Raw genomic sequence first — 20,042 nt, forward strand, 5'->3', positions numbered from 1 at the left:
TATATATATATATATATATATATATATATATATATATATATATATACATATAAGTATACACAAAACTATTTCCTTTAAATATTCACCTGATTACCACACAGCTTAAATCACTTATTCCCTTGATAATGAATGTGCCTCAGATTGTCTTTTTGGTGTCATTTAATATGCGATGTTAAAAATATTTACACTAATAATATATATACAACATTTAATCAAGTAATTTCAACCACATCTTAACAAGAGGGATTTAGTTAATTATTATAGCTTTGCTTGAGAGACGCATGAATGAATCTTTTTAACCGCTCCCATTGGTATGTTTTATGATGCAGAAGATAAGATGTTACAAAGGAGCCTGATGATAGATTAAAGCTGGACTTGTTAGGCTTTACCAGAACTGACCCAGATAAAATAAAAAAAGCGCCGTTATTCTCTTTTAGTTAAAGTGTGTGACTTGGGACCACCATCCTTACTTCATACCACAAAAACTAATCTAAGAGAAGAAAAAAACTACAAATAATCAGAACAAAGAGTCTTATGTTGTAGTGACTGAATCTGCTTCTGTTTAAACTAAATGCATCAGAGCAGCTGACAGACGTGTTTGGCTTCCGCCACTGATTTAAATTCCTGGAGATCGCAGCTTTAATCCAGGCTGGACCCATTTGGCTGCCGAGTGCGCTTCTCTGACACAGCGTTTTACGAGCAGTTTATGTCCCCCGGGGCAGGAAGGCTGGTGTTTTTACTGGAACGACGTACACTTTCTGATTGAGAAGCCAAACAGCAGCAAACAACCTCAACAAGATAAACTAGCACAAACTGAAGATCAGTTTCTTTTCTGAGCAAAAACATTTCTCATAAATGACGGTTCAATTAAACCACTTAATCACCAGAAGCAATAAAACCGTTATCAGTGAGTCTTAGTCCAAGTTCATGGCCATCCCTCTTTGTTATTAAAAGAATAAAAAAAACTAAGAAGAGCATGAGACGCTGCTGGTCAACCATATGACAACCAGCTCTTACTAGCAACATGACCCAGAGCCATACAGAGCTAATTTCCCCTCCACCTGTCTCCAATCTGTGTTGAGTTTATGCAAAAGGTAACCGGATCCCTCAGTCTGAATAACATGCAGCAGCAAACACACAGACCTGAAGCTAAGCCACGTTACTCAGCATATCGGTCTCCACAGCACTGTGATGATCCGCCTTAGCTGAGTAAGTGGTCACATTTATTCTGTTTGGATCAACAGAGGCGGATTAAACAGCTGAGTCATTTTGGCTGGACCTCTGTTTGCCTCTGTGTTTCAACACAGATGGATTTTTCTCTCTTTCCGTAATGCAACATGCTATTTTTTTCCCCTCAGAGGTTTTTTTTGTAAAGGCTGCACTCATGCAATACCAAGAAACCCCTCTTTAACCCAGGGTTTTTTAGTCACATGCATGGATGTTTTCAATGAGGAGTAACCGACAAGTCCTCAAGGGTCCCGTGTCCTTCAAGTTCAAGTATGCCCTTGCTCCTGCACACGTCTCCTTCCTCTGCAGAGGTCTGCTAATGAAGCGTTTAGTTAACTGAGCTGAGCTGAATCAGGGCATGGATAAAACATGCAGGACATGGCCACTTAAAGGCAGACTGGAGACATGTTTTGTCTGTAAAGTGATTTTGTCTGTAGTTTCCTTTGTTAACAGTGCAAAAACAGAATTCCAGAATGAACAAATCATTTATTTGACACCAGGGTGAAAATGTACACCTAAAATACATATATTATATCACACATAATTGTAAAACAATTAGCTGTAATAATATTTAATGCATAAGTTTTTTTATTTAAAGTCTTTTTTCCTAAATGTTTGAAAACAGTCAGCTTTCTTTTCATTCATGGATTAAATCAGCCATCAGCATCTTCTTCCACTAAACTCTCCTTCATTCAGAAAGCTGACAGTCTACAACATCTATAGGCTCATCTAAAGTCATAAACAGCAAAGGGTTTAAACTTCTAGCTTAACACCAATCTAGGAAGCCTTTAATGATCCCTTTGCAGACATATAACAGAGTTAGTCCATGCTGTCATACCGATACATTAAAAGCACATTTTGTACCCATTATATATTTATTTGAAGCTGGAAAAGTATTCACACCGCTCCATTTGTTTTATCTCCAAGTATTTTACTGGGATTCCATGCAACAGCTGTTTGCTACTAATCGAACCACAGATATCTAGCACTCATCAACAGCATCCAACAGCTCATTCTGAGGGATCCCAAGGTGTTCCCAGGCCAGATGCTATAAATCTTTGGTCCTCCCCAGGTTTCTGATCCTCATAGGACGTGCCGATAAAAAACTTCCAAGGAGGCACCCTGGATCATCCTCATCAGATGCACAATTATCTAAAGGGACTCCTCCTGTCCAACAAACAAAGCTTCTTTTTATCAAATTGTAACCAGGATTCCATTACTAAGCACATAATTTATATGTCATCAGTTTAGATGAGGCTGGGGGTGCAGTTGGACCGGTACACGTTCAAGCCTCGACTCAGCTTTTTCTTTACCACAAAAGACCAGAGCAGCACCCTGAATCCTGCAGACGAAGGAACAACTAACTGCCTTAATAGTTACATTCAATCAGTTATCTAAAGATGGAACAAGTATGGGCCAGCTGCAGACCTACTAAGAAATTAATAAGAGAAGCAATCAAGAGATGCACAGTGGTTAAAAGCTAAGGTAGGAGAATCTGAAAATTTTTTTTGTGCATCCTATAAGTCTGAAGCAAATGCTAAAAGGAAGTATGGTTTAAAATTTACCACAAGCAATTTAGGGATACTGGAAAAATGTGGAAGAAGGTATCTGGTCTCATAGGACCCAAACTTAACCTTTTGGCCAAGAAGCAAAATGCTATGTGTAGCAGAATCCTGAAAAAAAAATCAACATCAAAACATCCTCTACATAGCTGATTGTTAAGATTGAAGCCATGTAAGTTCTAACAATGTTCTAGTCAAAGTTCAGACCTAAAGCAAACTGGAAATCTATAGCTACAGCTGAAACTAACCATCGAATGTGATTAAGCCTGAGATATTTTGCAAACCAGAGAAGATAAAACATTTCTGACTCTGTGCAAAGCTGGTAGAGACATGTCTGAATGGATTTGCAGCCAAAGTTTTTTGCACAAAGTTTTGACTTAGCTGAGCTGAACATGAATGTACTACACCCTTGAGAAACTAAAAAGAATCATGCTTCCACACAGTGTTGCATTTTTTCGCCACATAAATTCCAGACAAAATACACTGAGGTTCATTTTAATTCAACGACCATGTGTGAAATATCTCAAGCCACACAGATATCTTTGCAAAGCACTAAAACTTTGGATCAACACGATGATTTAAGCTCCTCACAGTAAAATTTCCAAAATAAAAAGATTTCTACGTTTGCATGGTAGATATTTCGATTCAAATAAAATGAAGTAACATTGCTAAATAATTTTAAGGTTTAGTAGATGACAGGAAGTATTTCTTTATTTTTTGCTAAAGGAAGCTGCAGAAACCTCACAGATAAGGAAGTTATGAAAAGGCCTTCGACTGCAGGCAGATAAACCACCGTCTCTTAATAGCAATGCTTCTGTTTCAGTGATCAGTTGGTAAAAACACACACAGGCGTCGTATGAAGGTCCAGCAACACATCATAAAAGCTTCCGACTTAGAACACACAAAGTGGAGACTGTAGAGAATGAAACATGAGCATAAATAACACCTTCTTTAGGAAACCCAAAGACACACACTGCAAAATCAATCTAGAAATAAGTTAAAATGTCTTAAACTTAATGTATTTACCCTTAATTTACTGGGAAAATAAGATGATTTATCAAATGAATTGGTATTTCTACTCTTAAAATAAAATAATTAGATAATATGCACTTGAAATATTCTGATTTTAAGTGTGAATTCTCTTGTTTCTTTTGCAAAGTGTCTCACTTTCCTCCTCAATTTAAGAAAAATGCACTTATTTTAAGAAAAAAATGACCTATTTAGATTAAAAGATTTTTGCAGTGAAAGTTTAGAAGTTATTCAGATTTTGCCAAATATTCATAATGGAGTTTTTTTGGGCAGGAAAACCTATTTTGCTCTCGAGGGTTACAGTTGATTCCCAGTCCAGATCAGGAAGCCTGAAAATTGGATATCGGACTAGGTTACACTGCAGCAGCTCGGGCCTGAGGAAAAGCACTGAAGAGTAACCTTACACCTGAGAACCTGAGGCCCATCGCACAATGAACACAACAGATTGACTGTGTGCATCAGAGTGTCTTTTCTGCTCTATACTGCTTCATTTTGTCTTGGGGAGTGTCTAACAAAAGGTTTGTCTGCAGGGAGCAGTGCATCTGTGTCTGCATGGCAGTTAAAAAGCTAATCCTATGAACGGAGTCTTTCTCTACCCGCTCAACAGCAGTCAACTACTTCTAAGGTAGAATTACAAAACGGCAAGTAGGAAAAGACTGTGCTTAGAGACTGAGAGGTAATCCATAATTAGGTCTGAATTTGTGCAAACTTGTTGAACTGAGTTGTTTTTGATTTGGCCTCTTCGGTCTGAAGCTGATATACTGGCTCCTTTTGTGTTTATGCAAACTTCTCCTTAATCGTATGTGTTTTAGCATTAGGGGTGTAAATCACATCCATCATGGCGATTCGATTCAGTATCGATTACCTGACCCAATGATTCGATTTTCGATACTCAAGAATAAACCACAATACGATTTGATTCGATTAATTGGTTCATTTTTTTTTTTTACCTTACAGGCTAGACAATGTTTCGAATTTGAAATAAATCTATGAAAGCTGTAATATCGTTATGCATTTTTTTGAGAAACAACAGCAAATAACAGAAGTAGAAAAGTTGCACTCCACCTATTCCTAATAAAACCTCATTCACTGAAAAATAATAATACCCCTGCGTTATAGATTCTGAAAGGCCGTGCATCAAAAAATACTGCACAAAATCAGTGCAATGAGTGCAATTCAATACCTCGGCTCCAGATGTCCCCGCCCCCTCCACAGACGCTCCGCTGCTCCTCTCCCAAATTGTAGCTGACCGCAAACAGTGCTGCAGACAGAGGGCCAGCTTGTTTTGTTTTTATGACCAAAATTGCGGAAAACAACTCGTGAAGTTTGACCCGCTAGAAGAGCGAGGTACGCGAGAACACTGGGACCCTTTTTCCACCTGGATCCCCGCTCTTTTTGGCCCTCATGTCCCTCTGTCGTCGGACTAAACTTGCCCCCGCTTCCTCTCCGCCTCGGCCGTATCTAGACCCACAGCGTATAGCGCGGACCACGCTTCAACATTGAGCATAAATCAAAAATGTCTGTGTCAAGCTTACTGCAACACACTGCTGTAAGAGTATAACCAGGAAACGAGGTAGGAGGACAAAATAAGTTTAGCACCACAGCAGCACGGGAGGGAGAAATACGTCCAAGAGCAAATGGATAAAAATAGAAAAAAAAAAAAAAAAATAAATCGATTCTCTTGCGCACGTATCGATGCATCGGATCGTCGGCTGTTGGATCGATGCATCGACACAAAACGATTATTATTTACACCCATATTTAGCATCATTAACTGGAAAATGAAAACATAATCTGAAGCCGCAACAGAAAAGCTGAATGATGTAGCTTCAAAGATGGAGGCTCTAAGCTTTGAGTCAGCTTTATTCTTTTTGAAAAGTAATTAATCAGAAAAACTAAAGAAAATATAAAAAAAAAACAACTACATGTGCTTGGTTCCAGTTCACTTCCATACTGAAAGCCCATATTCTTATGTTCAGCTACCACAGTATACATGTCAGATTAAATAATACTACTTATACTTCATAGTATCAAGGTGTTACTTTATTGTATCTCTTATACTATATACGGTGATTGTGCTGTTCTTTTTTACATCTCTATGCAGGTGATGAAGCAGACTGAAGACGTTTATCATTGTCTCCCTTTTATCTCCTCTTTCTTTCATCTTTTCTCCTTTTCCCTGTTTTTTTTCTTTCCTGTTGTACTTACATTGCAGTGTCTATATAATCTGTAATACTCCCTGCATGAATTATAATAAAGCTGTTTATATGCATAAATCAAGCAGAACTAGGGCGATAGCCGTACTGCTCCACTTGTGAAAGTAAAATCTGTTGGGCTCTTTTTTTGGCATCAAGACAATTATTCTTATTGCCACACTGCCTGACAGGACACTGTTTAAAAAAAAAAACAATTACAACATATAGTGATGCCAGACTTCCTCAGGATGCGTCATCCATATTGGCTGCCAGAAACGTACTCAACAGACATGATAAGTGATGTAGCCTTTTTGTTGGAGCTGGACCATATTGACATGAAGGCCGAGATAAGTTGAATATTGTTTGCAAGTTATCTTGGTTGCAAGATGCCAAACAATTGGCCCCCATGCACTGGTCTCACAGTGTGAGGCAGGACTACAGTCCTAGAGCCAAAATCCAAGATCGTGCAAAGAATATCCTACCATCTTTGCATTTTGTTTGCAAAAGCTAAAAAAAAAAAACAGTGTTTATCAACCATAAGGCAGATAGGTAGATAATTGTATTAGTTCTCCATAGAACTTTCTTGTCTCTACAAGTACAAAATAGTGACAGGAAATAAGGAAATTGCAAATAGATGGGAACTGGGGTTTTAAAGGAATCAAATAACCCTGGAGCTGACCCCAGATTTTCCATAAACTCTAAAGAAAATGCAGCGATTAACCTAGTTGCTAATGTTGCATCTACAGGTAACACCTGTTAACTTTTGGGTTTGGATGCATTTAATTAACAGGAGAGAAATTACATTTTCAGGACAGATATCGGCCCCAACAACCAGGCGAAAAATATATCCATTTGTGGATCATCACCCAGAAAGCCCTAACCACATGTTGATATAAAATCCTGCACCATAAGCAGTTTCTGTTCGTCTTCTTAAAGAAAGTGAGGCAAAAGTCACACTGAGAGAGGCCATGTCTAAAAATGCAATGCAGAACAACAGGCAGGTGGTGACGCAGGGATTTAAACGGTTATACAAATCTGAGAAAGGAAAGGAAATCCATAAATGTTCATTTAAACTCTGCCTCTGACATGCTCTTCATAAAGCCGGTTACAGGAAGGGCTGGTAAGCTCTTAAGCCCTTTCTCTAATGCTGCTCAGCTCTGTGCTCACAGCTTCATACTTTCACAGATAAATCAGCCACCACATGTTACAACTACAACCCAGTAATAAGTTACTTGCTCATAGGAACCAGTTAAAGACATAGATGGTGAATCAGTAAGGAATATTTCCCCCTTTATTCGCTCTTTTCTGACATTTTAGGCTACTGTTGCACACAAACCGTTTTAGAAAATCTTAAAAGTGCACATTGGTGACATTAAATAGTTTATCCAATATCAATCTTCCTGATTTTATACCAACAATACACGGTACGGCTGTCCTCAGTAGGCCCAGAATTGCTTACAACTGTATCTGGTGTGCCTCTAGGTGAAACGAATGCCGAAACCAGGAGTGTTCAGGCTCGGCCAGCCAACATGTCAAGACAACAAGTTTACGAATGTTTCGGTAGTCCTGGAAAACATAAGCTTCCTATGTGCCCTGCAGTCTCACAACAGGCAGACGTGTTGGTCTTTTTTTTTGAAGAGGGTGTACAGCTTTACATGTGCTCACAAGCAATCACCCTCACCCACACCCACTATACGACTTCCTTTTTAATTCTCTCACACACAGAGACAACCTTATGACTAGCCAAAAACAAAAACAGTCCGTGTGTTCCCCAAGCTCTGCAGCAACAGCTTTCAATACTGACGGAATAAAAACTACAAAACTTCACAATTCAGAGCTAGTTTGGCTGATTCCAACATTTATTTTAAGTTTATTCAGATAAGAGTGAAACGCAATGAAAACTATTTTTATTAATAATAAAATGATATTAAGATATTCTGCTCATCAATCTTTTACTTTCAGGAATCTGGTAAATTCTTATTAATAAAAGACTTCCCGGACTATAAATATAATGTGACACAAAGGTCCATTTCCCTTTGCCAAGCCCTGAAATTGAAAAGACAGAAAAACATCATTAAGCAAAGGTGGGTGTGAATATATCTTCGTAAATCCAGGAAAATAAAAGGTGCTATTTGCTTAAAGTTGTAGGGAAACGGCTGTTCTGTCCGTGTCTGAATTCTCCCGAGTGGTGCACGACTTTACATGAGTGAATAAAGTGAACGTGATTGGTCGTTTATTAAGAGGGCGGGATTGTTGTGGCGGAAGGTTCGCAAGCAAGTTTGGTTGTGGCTGGTGTCTTGGAAGCATCTTGCTAAGCAGTTAGCAACATAGTGCTAGTAGGTTCCCAATGGGAAATTCCATTGGGACCAAGTAGCACTAAATTGGTGACTTAGAAACAACACTGTCAAGGAACGCTATGGACAGCGGAAATATGCAAGAGGAGGAGAGTTTTGTGTCGGAGGTCGTGGATGAGTTTCCTCCATCATACATTTTTTATTTAGAGGAGGAAAGCGGGGACGAAGTTGTTGTGGAAGAGGACGCCAGGGCGGCAGAAGCTTGGTTTGGTGTAGAAGGCTTACAGCCGTCCATGTATGAGCCCTTGCCTCCCAGCGCTGCCAGTTCTGTTAGCTCTACGCCTGCTGAAGACACAGACGTCCATCCCCGTGAACACTGGGACATAACTCAATGGTAAAGGAAATAATTCTTATTTCTTGTTTCAACCGTTGTGTATATTAGCTGCAACATATGAATCAGGATGCTACGATCGAAAAAAATTTGATTGACAGATGACCGTTGATATATGATTGACTGAATTTAGGTGTAGAGGCTGACGTATAACTAACTGACCTGCAGAAGATAACAAGAAAAAACAAAAAAACAGGTTTTAAGACAGGATTTATTTTTATTATTTTTTTTTCTATAGGAATTTTCAAAATGTTGGGATAATGTTGTCTGATAAAGAGTACATTTATATACATGTTTAAGCCAGAATGATTTGACATTTAAATATGATTTCCCTACGACTTTAAACATCAGAATGTGTTTTAATTCATCTAAAAAAATATACACATAAAACCCATAAAAACATTGAGAAAACCTAAAGAAGCAAAACCAAAGAGAAGTTTGCACCACACTCCTTTTTAATATTAGACAGTGAGGATTTTTAAATCCCAACAAGCCAGTTAAAGCCAGATAGTGGAGCATCCTGTACTGATTGACCCTTAGATGCCCCCATCAAGCATTTAAAGGGTGACGGTCATAGTAGGAGCAGAGCTAATGTTTAGCCTTTAGCTAGCATCAGCTGGGTAGACCCTTGTCACGGGAGAATGTATCCCTGTCGGGATCAGAGTATAACAATTACCGCAGCTCTTCATGATATCTCAAACAATAAACACAGTGAAACAGTTTCTACCAAAGCTCTACAGACAATAGAAAAAAAGAAAGCACCACAGAAAGTCAGCCTCAAAGCATGACTAAATGCTAGAAGTCTGGATCCAAGATAGAGAATAAACAACTAAAATAGTATATGGATGGATATGGTGTGAAAGGGGCAGCTGGGGGTTAACCAGTGTTCATGAGGTTATATTAGGCAGGTATTTATTAATATGTAATAACTGCCTTATGCAAACAATCACCAATTCTATATAGATGTTTATAATGCCATACTTTAGATAAGTTGGATATTCAGAAAAGTATGAAAACTCAAAGGCTATATCCAGATAAAGTACTAATTTTCCATTAAACTCAATACTAAATTCTGTATTGTGGTTATTTTTCTTGTTTTATTTGCACACCTATTTAATTAGCATCTATGATTTGATTGGAAAAGCTGAAATTAAAAAGGTGACTGTTAATAAAAAATAGTTTTTGTGCTTTTAATCATTTTCCTTTTTTTTTATCCTTATGGAATCAAAAAAATGGAATCAAGTGTCATACAGTTTTCTGGGTATCAACATCAAGTTAAAAATAGTATAGGCACTGCAGCAAAAAAAAAAAAAGAAAGAAAAAAAGAAACAGCACAACATGCCTTGCTTAAAGACAAAAATTGATTCCTGAAAGGAATTAAAACATATTTTAAGTTTGAAGTTATATCCTATCAAATCCGAACATATAAAACATTTTTACTTTATCACACAACCAGGTTGTTAAAGTCTTCTGAGGTTGCCAACAACAAGACTAGAGATAAAAAGATTAAAATGATACTGAGGCGGTATCAGTTTTAATCTCTAGCAGCAAGATAAAATGTATTCTGCAAGATGAGAATCAAGACGTCAATGCATATAAAGCCGTAAGAGCAACAAAAATTTGCTTTCTCTCATCAACCAATTCTTTAAAAAGAATTATCTGATTATTTGAAATCAACTCATTTTTAACCTACTGAGAATTTTACTAAATGTTGGCAAATTACAAGAAAAATTATAATAAATGCATAAATTAGTTTTTTCTTCCTTTAAAGTGATTTAAAATATAAATCTCTGTGTGGCTCTACTCTGTTGTAAACAATTGATGTATAGAAAAGTTTTCATTCAATTAATATAGAGAGATGCATACTATATTGCCTTTAAAACCACTGATGCTGATTCAAGGTATTAGTATCATCTGTCCGGATGTGACACAGTGCTGGGTTATGGGTGTTTAATTGTGTTCAGAAGGTAGAAAAGATCTCAGCAAATATCTGATCGTCATATGAATATCGATATTGGTACCAGATTTCAATTTCAATATAGGTAAAAAAGAAGCTTGATCACAGTCCTTAAATTTATCAGTAATATGCAGGTGAAGATTCACAGTCATACAGGTCATAGTCATTAAAAAAAAAAAAGGATAAAAAAGTAAAAAAACAACAACAAATCACTGGATTTATTTTTCCAAGTTTGAAGACGTTTCGCTTCCCATCCAGGAAGATTTCTCAATTCAAAATGTCTGGACTAGCGTTTAGCTCCAAGCTTTATAGAGCAGCCCAACAAACCCTTGTTAAGGCTTAGAAAACATGTAAACTGAACCGAAAAAAACAGGTCCACCCCTTAGTAAGTCATGGGGAGTCGTTGAGGTCATTGTTGGCCTGCAATAGCTGATACTGGCCTATGCCTCTGAAAAGGGAGTCACTCTACTTCAAACTTTGAAAACAAAGTCCAGTGTTTTTTTTGTTGTTTTTTTACTTTTTTAACCTTTTTTTTTCCAATTATTTGGTAATCGACCCGAATGCAAACTGTTTCCATTTTTAGTCATTTCTAATGGTGATATAGTCTACATTTAAAATGAAACATTTTGAAAGCAGTAAATATGTTATATTAATGTTTCTTGTTCTACCTTTGAAACTTAAACAGTCAATAAAATGCAAAACATTGGACTATATAAAAGAAAATGAACTTTTATGCTAATCGATTAATCTGTCGATATTTTTTTCGATTAATAATGGGATACAAAAAGCTTCCTTAAGAAATTGTTTTACAGAATTAAACCAGGTGAAACTAAAACTTTTACTAAACTAAAACTTGAGAAATTCTGGATAGATCATATTGACAGACGGAAAAGCTTTTTATATACTTAAATGAAAAATATTTATATATTTTGAGTATAGTTACTTCTCTAAGTGGGTTGCTCTGTCAGCTAGAGGAACGTTTTAGAGTCTCTATGCTCTCAATCACTAAATGGATTGATGATTATTTTAATAATGGATTAATCACGACTATTGCAATTTAATTGCTGTAGCCCTACCTAACTATAACTTTACTATAAACCAATTAAACTACACAATTACATATTTAATAAGGATGTATGATATACAGCCAACATTGTAAGCTGTAGTTAGTCATTCATTTAAATATTTTATGTATATAAGTGATTCTGGGCTGATATTTACAGCCAAATGTTAATTTTTATCTAGGTACTGTTGGTGTAAGTGGTCAGTTAGTTTCAGTTAAAGGCCATAAAAGCCATGTATTTGATTTCGGCCTGAAATTTCATATTGGTGCAATAATGACCTCTAAAAATCATACAGCTCACATCGAATGATTGTGGGGGAAATCCTTTTATGGGGGGCTAATGCACAATCCGGGGAAATCAAATAATGCTTTAGACTGCTGCATCATAGAAAACATAATGTGAAGATTACAATCCGGAAACAACAGATTTGCTTAAAAGGACGACCAGATTAAACCATAAATGGGTTTGAAGCAAGCTGCAGTTAAAAGCCTACAAACCGTGTGGATTGCTGTGAAAATGTTGCTGATATGTCCTGAGAAATGTGAAGCTAAAACTGAACGGAGGACAACATTTTTAGAAGTTCATTCGGTCAGAAAAATGAAAAATCCCATAAGACTGTTGTTCACTGCTATTTTGATTAAAAATTGACACTTGGAAAAAAACGGATCAATTATTATTTTACATAACAAAAATTAGGCCAAATAGGTGAAAGATTTAAAAAAATTGTCGTTTTCTCTGTTTTACCGTCAGTCTCTGACGCCAGACAGAACTTCTTATTGTCCGACACAAGGTCTCCCATTTGACTCCATTATTTTAGTATAAAAATGAATTCATAGTGAACTTAATGACTTCAAGGTCACTAGGCTCTGTGCTTGCAGAAGAGGGCCGAGTCATTACCCTTCCACCTCCATACATCACAGTAAGTATGAGCTGTTTCATGGACGTGTGCTAGCCAAGCGCCTGTTAAATTGCTTTCAATCGACATGCTGGCAAGTAGCAGCACATTTGGTGGCAGTGATTAGCTTAACATTAGGTATCTTACATGGGGGAAATAGCCGTAGTTTCCAGGACGCTGTGTTAGCATCCTGTCTGACAGGTTTTTAACCCACAGCTCCCATGAATCTGTGTTTTTGGTCTGTCCCTGTTCTTGCCTTAGCATGCTCCTGTTCCTTCTCAGTCAACCCTTCCAAGAAAAACAAACTCTTATGCTCTTTTCCCAACTGTCCTTTCATAAACTTTAACATTTAACACACTGACTGAGGCCTGCAGAAGCTGAAATGGAGCATGTCCTTCTACAGAAAGGAACCCAAAGTTGCTTCCCTTGTGCTGTTGCCTTTCCCGGTTGGTGATGTGTTGCCATACAGCTTTTATCTAATAGTTAAAACTCCTGGTTTTATAGAAGCATGCATGCTGACAGTGATCAGTTAATCAAGTGCATTTGATGAGTAACACATTGCTGAATGTAGTATGCGTGGACTTGGGCACATGGGCTCTTCCAGTTTGTCTCCATCTCTGTTTCCTGTCGGTTGAGTTTATTTATACGACTTAAGTTACATTTAAATCATTTCAGTTCGTAATAATGTTTAAATGAGGCATCTCCAAACTCGGTCCTCGAGGGCCGCTGTCCTGCAGGTTTTAGATGTTTCTCTGCTCCGGCACAGCTGATTTTAATTGATAGTTGATTAACAGGCTTTTGGTCTACTGCAATCATCATAATCAGCTGTGCTAAAGCAGGGAAACCTCTAAAACCTGCAGGACAGCTGCCCTCGAGGACCGAGTTTGGGGATGCCTGGTTTAAATCATTTCATTATGGCATGTCATGCAATAAAAATTAAAAAACAGCCACTGTGCTCCTTAACTAGACAAAAGCTATGTTTATGTTTAAATACCTTAACATAACAAATGTATTTTTATCAGACATGTATATTATACTTATCTTTCATCATCTTCCTGCTGTAAGGATCTCCCTATGGGTTTGATTCGGATGGATAAGCTGAATATAGGTAAAAAAAAGAAAATCAGTAAACCTACCCAGCAAATTGCTTAAGTAGGATCCATTAAGTTGCCATGGTGATGCTACTATCACCAGTGTCATCTAGTTAACAGAGAAAACTGATTATTTTGCAGGTTTAAATTTTATTTATTTCGTACACTCTTTTGTTAGAATTATTTTTTTGCCAATCCTGAGTGATAATATTTAACAAAAAATTTTAAAGTGTCTCTGTGCGTGACCACACCCCCCGCGCAGAGGTTCTGCAACTGTCATCACACATCTCAACAAAAAATCTTGACTACGCGTCGGACAGTCGCAAACCCACGCAGATAGGTTCAGCTGTGATTGGTCCTTGGTATGTATTTCCGGCTGTCAGGTTTGGTTGTCCTTCTCAATTCAGTGCGCCATTTTTAAAAACTGAGGAACAACTACAATGGACAACTACGACGAAAGGTTAATCGGTCTTTTTTCCAACTCCATTAACAGAACCTGTTCCTACTCGATGTCTACCAACTCTAGATCCATCTCCATGACCATGATATCTTGCAGACGCGCCATTTTTGTTCTGGTATTTAAACACTCCCGTCGGCGCCGCTGAAGTTCTCGTGACTTCTCGAATAGGCTCCCCCTTGCGCTTTAGCGGGAAACTGCTGTGCGTCCCTAGAAATTCCAGACCGACGGTGCAGAAGCATAGCAGCAGAACTAGTTGCGACCAGACCCAGGCGACATCTAATGTGTGCGGTTGCAGGAGTCTAATCTGCCCTTAAGCTTTTGAGCTATACGCTTAGGTGTGGTCTAACATCACGGGTTCAATCTAGCCACAACAGCTCTGTGTAAATAACAACACACCTCCCATTTTCTGCTTCTTATTAATGTGCTAATGGAACCTGGTGTGTGCTGCAGCCAATAAACACCCATGTGTAACATTCCTCCCCCACAAAACAAAAAACAGAATGAATGGAAGACTCAAGGCAGGGTGACTTGGACAGTTTCCTGCTTCTTTCAGAGATGCAAGACAGACAACCGTCCAAATATACATATATAAATAAATACCTTGATATTTAGATTTATTTAAGAAGGTGATGACATACCCCTGAAATATCCTTTGCAAATAGGAGAGGAAGTATTTTGTGTTTTGCCAGGTGCAGGGCTGGGATTGAGCAGGAAGAAGGCCTTTTGTTATTAAAGATTTAAATCCAAACTGACTGCAGTATATTTTAGGCTCCTGCTGCTGGTGTGAGACAAGTGTCCTTGAGATAAAGGTGGGGGATACTTTCAGTGACTGCAGTTGAGATTCCAGCGTGTCATCTTTAACAAACATTAGGCGTTTTCCATCAGAGGGACTCTAAGCTGTTACTTTTAGATGACCTCAAGATTGTTGAAGGGGCAGGGTTATATGCTGGCAACAATGACTGGACCCTTTGTTGCAGTGTTCTGACTTCTGCTCACTTCCTATCTTAAAAACCAGCATGTTTTTGTTTTCCACTAGATTCACTTTTAGCGACAGAACGGACTAGAGGACGAAGACTAGCTGTGTGATCCCAATTTTCTTTTGGGAACAAATTGCAGAATATGGGTTTCTCCTTCAGGCTTCAGTGGTTTAATCTCAGGTTTCTTATTTCTGCCCCCTGCTGGACTGGAGAAGTAGAGCAGTGTTCCTCACACTTCGTCATTAGGCTGGTTTTATTACATTTTCTGAGGCCTCTCAGAGCAGGAGAGATGGAAACAAACACAATTTACCAGGGATTCGTTTTACAAAAATAAAAAAAATAAATTAAAAAGAAAAAAATTAAGAAAACAATCTCAGGACTTTTATTTAAAAAAGGAGCTAATCTTTGTTTTTGTCCAATAACAAAATTATTTAATTCTTTATAGTTTAAAAAAATATAGAGCATACAAATTAAAATAATTAGATTCAGACCCATAAATATAGGTGAATACACCTCAGTAAATCACGCACTGGAAAAACGATCTAGAAATAAGTACAAATGTCTTAGATTAAGTGTATTTACCCTTAATTTGAGTAGGTGAATGAAAGCCAATGGAATGAGTATTTTTACTCTTAAAATAAGATAATTCGATAATATGCACTTGAAATAAGACAATGCAATCGTTTTTTTCTTATTTTAAATGTAAATTGTCTTGATCCATTGGCAAAATGTCGCTTTTATATCCTCAATTTAAGAACAAATGCACTTATTTTAAGAAAAAAATGACTTGATTTTAATTTGACTAGATTTAAATTTTTTCCAGTGTGTTGGATCATTTTAAAGCCCAAACAACCATGCATGATGCAGGTTAATTTGTTAAAAGACTGCAAATGGTGGAAGATCTTAGGTTTTAAAGTGTCCAGTTGAAGGGATTTACAAAAAAAAAATTACTTTGCAGAACTTTCTAACCATCAATTGGAGCGGATTGAGAGAAGACTCACTGATTTTGATCTCTAGCTTTAAGATCAGTGCAGCTACTGAATCTCGAGTGACCTTGAGATACAGAAGGGGGGTACTTTCTAGAGCTACACACTTCCGCTTCTAAAACATTTACCCTGAACTGCTGATTCAGATTTTGATTGACCCTTTTTTTTTTTACTCTATGACTATAAAGAATAGAGAAAGTGCTACTGGTTCTTGGATAAAGGTATCAGTTCTGATCAAATAGAAAATGAAACTCTAACCTCAAAAAACTTCTATGCATTCAAAGACAAACAGTTACCTCCAAGATATGACACATTTCTAGATGTGGTATACTTCCTATAGCTGCACATTTCTGAGCAAGTCTGGTTTAACATTAAGATCTACTATGATACTTCCCAATGTAATCATTACCACTGAGAGTCAGAGGCTGCTACAGAGGCAGAGGAACAACCAACAGGACAGCCCTGGCTAGCCTGACGAAGCATTTTTGTGGTAGAGCTGCCTGTTACAAAAGAGATAAGACAAAGAAAAAAAAATAAAGGTGATGAGGGAGGAGGTGCGGAGAGGAGCTTGCATCAGATGGATTAAATATTGATTTGAGAGGGGAGAGTTTAAATGAAAGTCCTGTGGATTTCTTTTTTTTTTTTTCCTTCTTTCAAGCAAATTAATGGCTAAATTGTGCTTTTTACTCTGCGTGCACCTCATTACCCCAAGCCTCGCATTTTATTCTCCATTGCCACCTCCCCTCTGCATGGAGACAAACAGTCCCCAATGAGCTAGAGGAGATTAGCACGTCTCTGTCTGCTGCTCGCCTGCAGCTGCTCTTTACACAGCGGACTAATCTCAGGGCTCCGTTTTTAAGCTCGACCTGCTACTGCTGCTGATGACAGGGACGTCTCTAGAAAGTTTTTAAAGAGGGGTCGCTAATACAAAACAGAAGTGAACACGTTTCGGTATCGTTTTCATCATACAGAAGTTGGATTTTTAAAGAAAGGTTCACTATTAAGGATATAAAAGTAACAGTGAATCATCAAAACTTCTCTTCATTTTTTGTAAAAACATATTTATTCAAAAATATATACAAACATAAGAGGTATGCTGCAATTTTGAAACCAAAATCTTTCCTCAGGATCAGTCAGTATTTTTTTCTATTCATCCACAGGGTCGGTTAGTTAATCCTTCAGGCATATTTTTCCCACAAATTAACTGATTTGATGCATTTAATGATAAATTATCTTTGTATTGAATAGATGTATTCATGAATAGAAATATGTAGGCTGAAATGTATATATTTCTTGCAAATATTGTGGTTTTCAGTGATGAAAATATATACTGTGATGAACAACATTATAAGTGAGCTAACAGAAGGTTTTATGGGATTATTTTTGCTAGAATGGAGTGATGTATTTGTGATTTTAACTCAAAACATTTTTTAGTGCAATGAGGAACAGAAAAATCAGCCCAGAGTTTCAGCTTCTTAAATGACTGCAGTCGTCTCTTTCTTTAATCCGAACACAAGCACGGCTCCATTTAAATGTTACGTTAGTTTCAGATAAAACTATTTATCACACACAGGTGGATTTTAATAAATAAGAATTTTGATCGCATTTATTGCAGCAAATCAAGCATAATTTTTTTATCAATATGAATCTTTTACAGATTAGTTATACAGATTAGTGGTGTGTTTGAAGGGTCTGATCCTGTTAGTTTAGATGATCAGGATTTATAGATGATGAGACCTTAAATTCAGTATCTCAGTAAATTTAAATAAGAAAAAGGGATCATTAATGCAAAAGGTTGAGTAATTTCAACCATCTGCACAGTTACTCTAACAATACTTAATGCATGGTGGTTCTGATGAGGTGTTCAGTTTACTGGTCATTGGTATTATTGGTTCTATTCTCTAATTTTTCCCATAAAAATACAAAATAGATTCACTGCAGGGTTCAGATCAGTCCGGTCATCAATCCACAGAAGCACAGAACCATCATGGCCCATAGATCAGTCTTTGGTACCATTGGCAGTGTGGACAGGGTCAAGTCCTATTGCACGATGAGAGCAGCATTTCAATAAAGCATGTCAAAAGAAGTGGATATTAATGGCTCTAAGGTAGGCATATTCAAAATCGGTCCAGGAGGGCCGCTGTCCTGCAGGTTTTAGAGGTTTCCCTGCTTTAGCACAGCTGATTTCCATTGATAGCTGATTAACAGGCTTTAGCAGAACTTCAATCATCAGAATCAGCTGTTTTGAAGCAGAGAAACCTCTTAAACCTGCAGGACAGTGGGCCTCTAGGACTGACTGGACACGCCTGCTCTAAGGTCTCTTGGTAGATCTCTGCATTGCCTTTAGACCTCAGCAGAGCAGCATGTACAGATGATCCGACTCCCTAACTCAGGAAACACACCATCAAACACACCAAGCAGTATTTTTTCTCTCTGGGTAAGATACTTCTTATGTCTCTGGTTCAGCAGCTAACAGTTCAAGTCCATGTCCTAGATGGTTCTGTTTGGAACTGACTCTAGCAGTCAGCCAAAACCTCTAGAATACACTTTGCTTCATAATCCTCTAAAGACTGCAGTTAATCCCAGTGCTTGTTTTTAATCACATCTCTACCTTCTATCAAACTTTCCATTATCTTCATGTACAGCCCTCCACCAGCATTAAGCCTCATTTGTAAGGACGATGACTCTCAGACAGGCAGGTGTCAGCTAAGAAGTCCTCCCTGTTAATTTGTGGCTATTGCTCTGCAACCTGCAGCACTGGAGATGAAAACAGCCCCCTTTGACGTCCACAATGACCCTTAAAAACTTTAGTTACAAAAAAATAGTAACATTTATAGTATTTATAAATAACAAATGGAGGTTTTCTCTGTTTATTTTCCATTTTCAATTGAACTTCTCAAAAGAATGACACTAAAAGTACCAGTAAATATTTTCAAATGCTCATACATTTTGGGGTGGAAACCATATTTGCAGAAATAAAAATTGATACCATAAAATGTTCATTTTTAGTGATAGTTTTGTATTTTTCTTTATTTCAAATCCTAAAATTAAAGTGGCTATTTTTTGTGCAACATTTGCAGCTAATCACAAATTGATGCATCTGGATTTAAAATGTAAACATTTTTCATTTGTCTCGTTAAATTATTATTCTTTTAAAGTTTAGGTATAAAAGTTTGAAGTAGTAACACTAAGAAGACCGTTACTGTCATGCTTGTGCAATAGCTTTATAAGAAAATGTATTCAGGTTATAATAGTTAAGCTGCAATAAAAACATTTTTTTATGATGTTCTATTTAACTGGATGCTAGTATAAGTTTGTCTGTCAAGCCTGCAGAAGAATAATTTAGAGCAGAGGTCAAGGATTAGCGGACCGTGGTCCAGATCTGGACCCAGCTGCTGGCTAATCTGGACCCAAACCTGATTTAAAACATTTATAAGTTACCGAATGTTGTCCGACAACAGTGTCTAATTTCACTAGCACCGCTTCTCCTGTTTGTAAGGTAAAGCCCTCCAGAGTTTCCGGGACCCGGCTACACATGATGCAAATTAGCCAATGAGATGCTGTCAGTCTGGGTTGCTGCTGCTGCTGCTTCTTTTAGACACAGCAGGCAAACCTGGGGCAAGTCGGGCGATGGGAAAGAAGGAGAAGACGATGAGAAAAAGAGAGCAGAGAAAATGTGGACTGCTGGAAGAACTGCAGTGAACTGGTGAAAGAAAAGTGAAATGGTGCTCAAAGATGACCCTGCACATTTATAGTATGTTTGGCTCAACCTGCTGCTGTGAAGCAGGATTCTCCATCATGAACATAATTAAAAATAAATATGGATCCAGGCTTAAAATAAGCACCTTGATATGTGCTTTAGAATGGCTTTGACACAATTCAAACTTAGGTTTAAAACCTTGCAGGGCAGCATA

General features: G+C 37.6%; 1 protein-coding gene across 3 annotated transcripts in view; it reads right to left on the bottom strand.

Moving 5' to 3' along the window:
• LOC107094871 (MAP/microtubule affinity-regulating kinase 4-like) overlaps positions 1-20,042 on the bottom strand; it is a 77,848-nt gene that overhangs the window by 56,239 nt on the left and 1,567 nt on the right. The window lies entirely within an intron of this gene.

This window comes from Cyprinodon variegatus, unplaced genomic scaffold (assembly GCF_000732505.1).
Source record: "Cyprinodon variegatus isolate N-32 unplaced genomic scaffold, C_variegatus-1.0 Scaffold510, whole genome shotgun sequence".
Classification (NCBI taxonomy): Eukaryota; Metazoa; Chordata; class Actinopteri; order Cyprinodontiformes; family Cyprinodontidae; genus Cyprinodon; species Cyprinodon variegatus.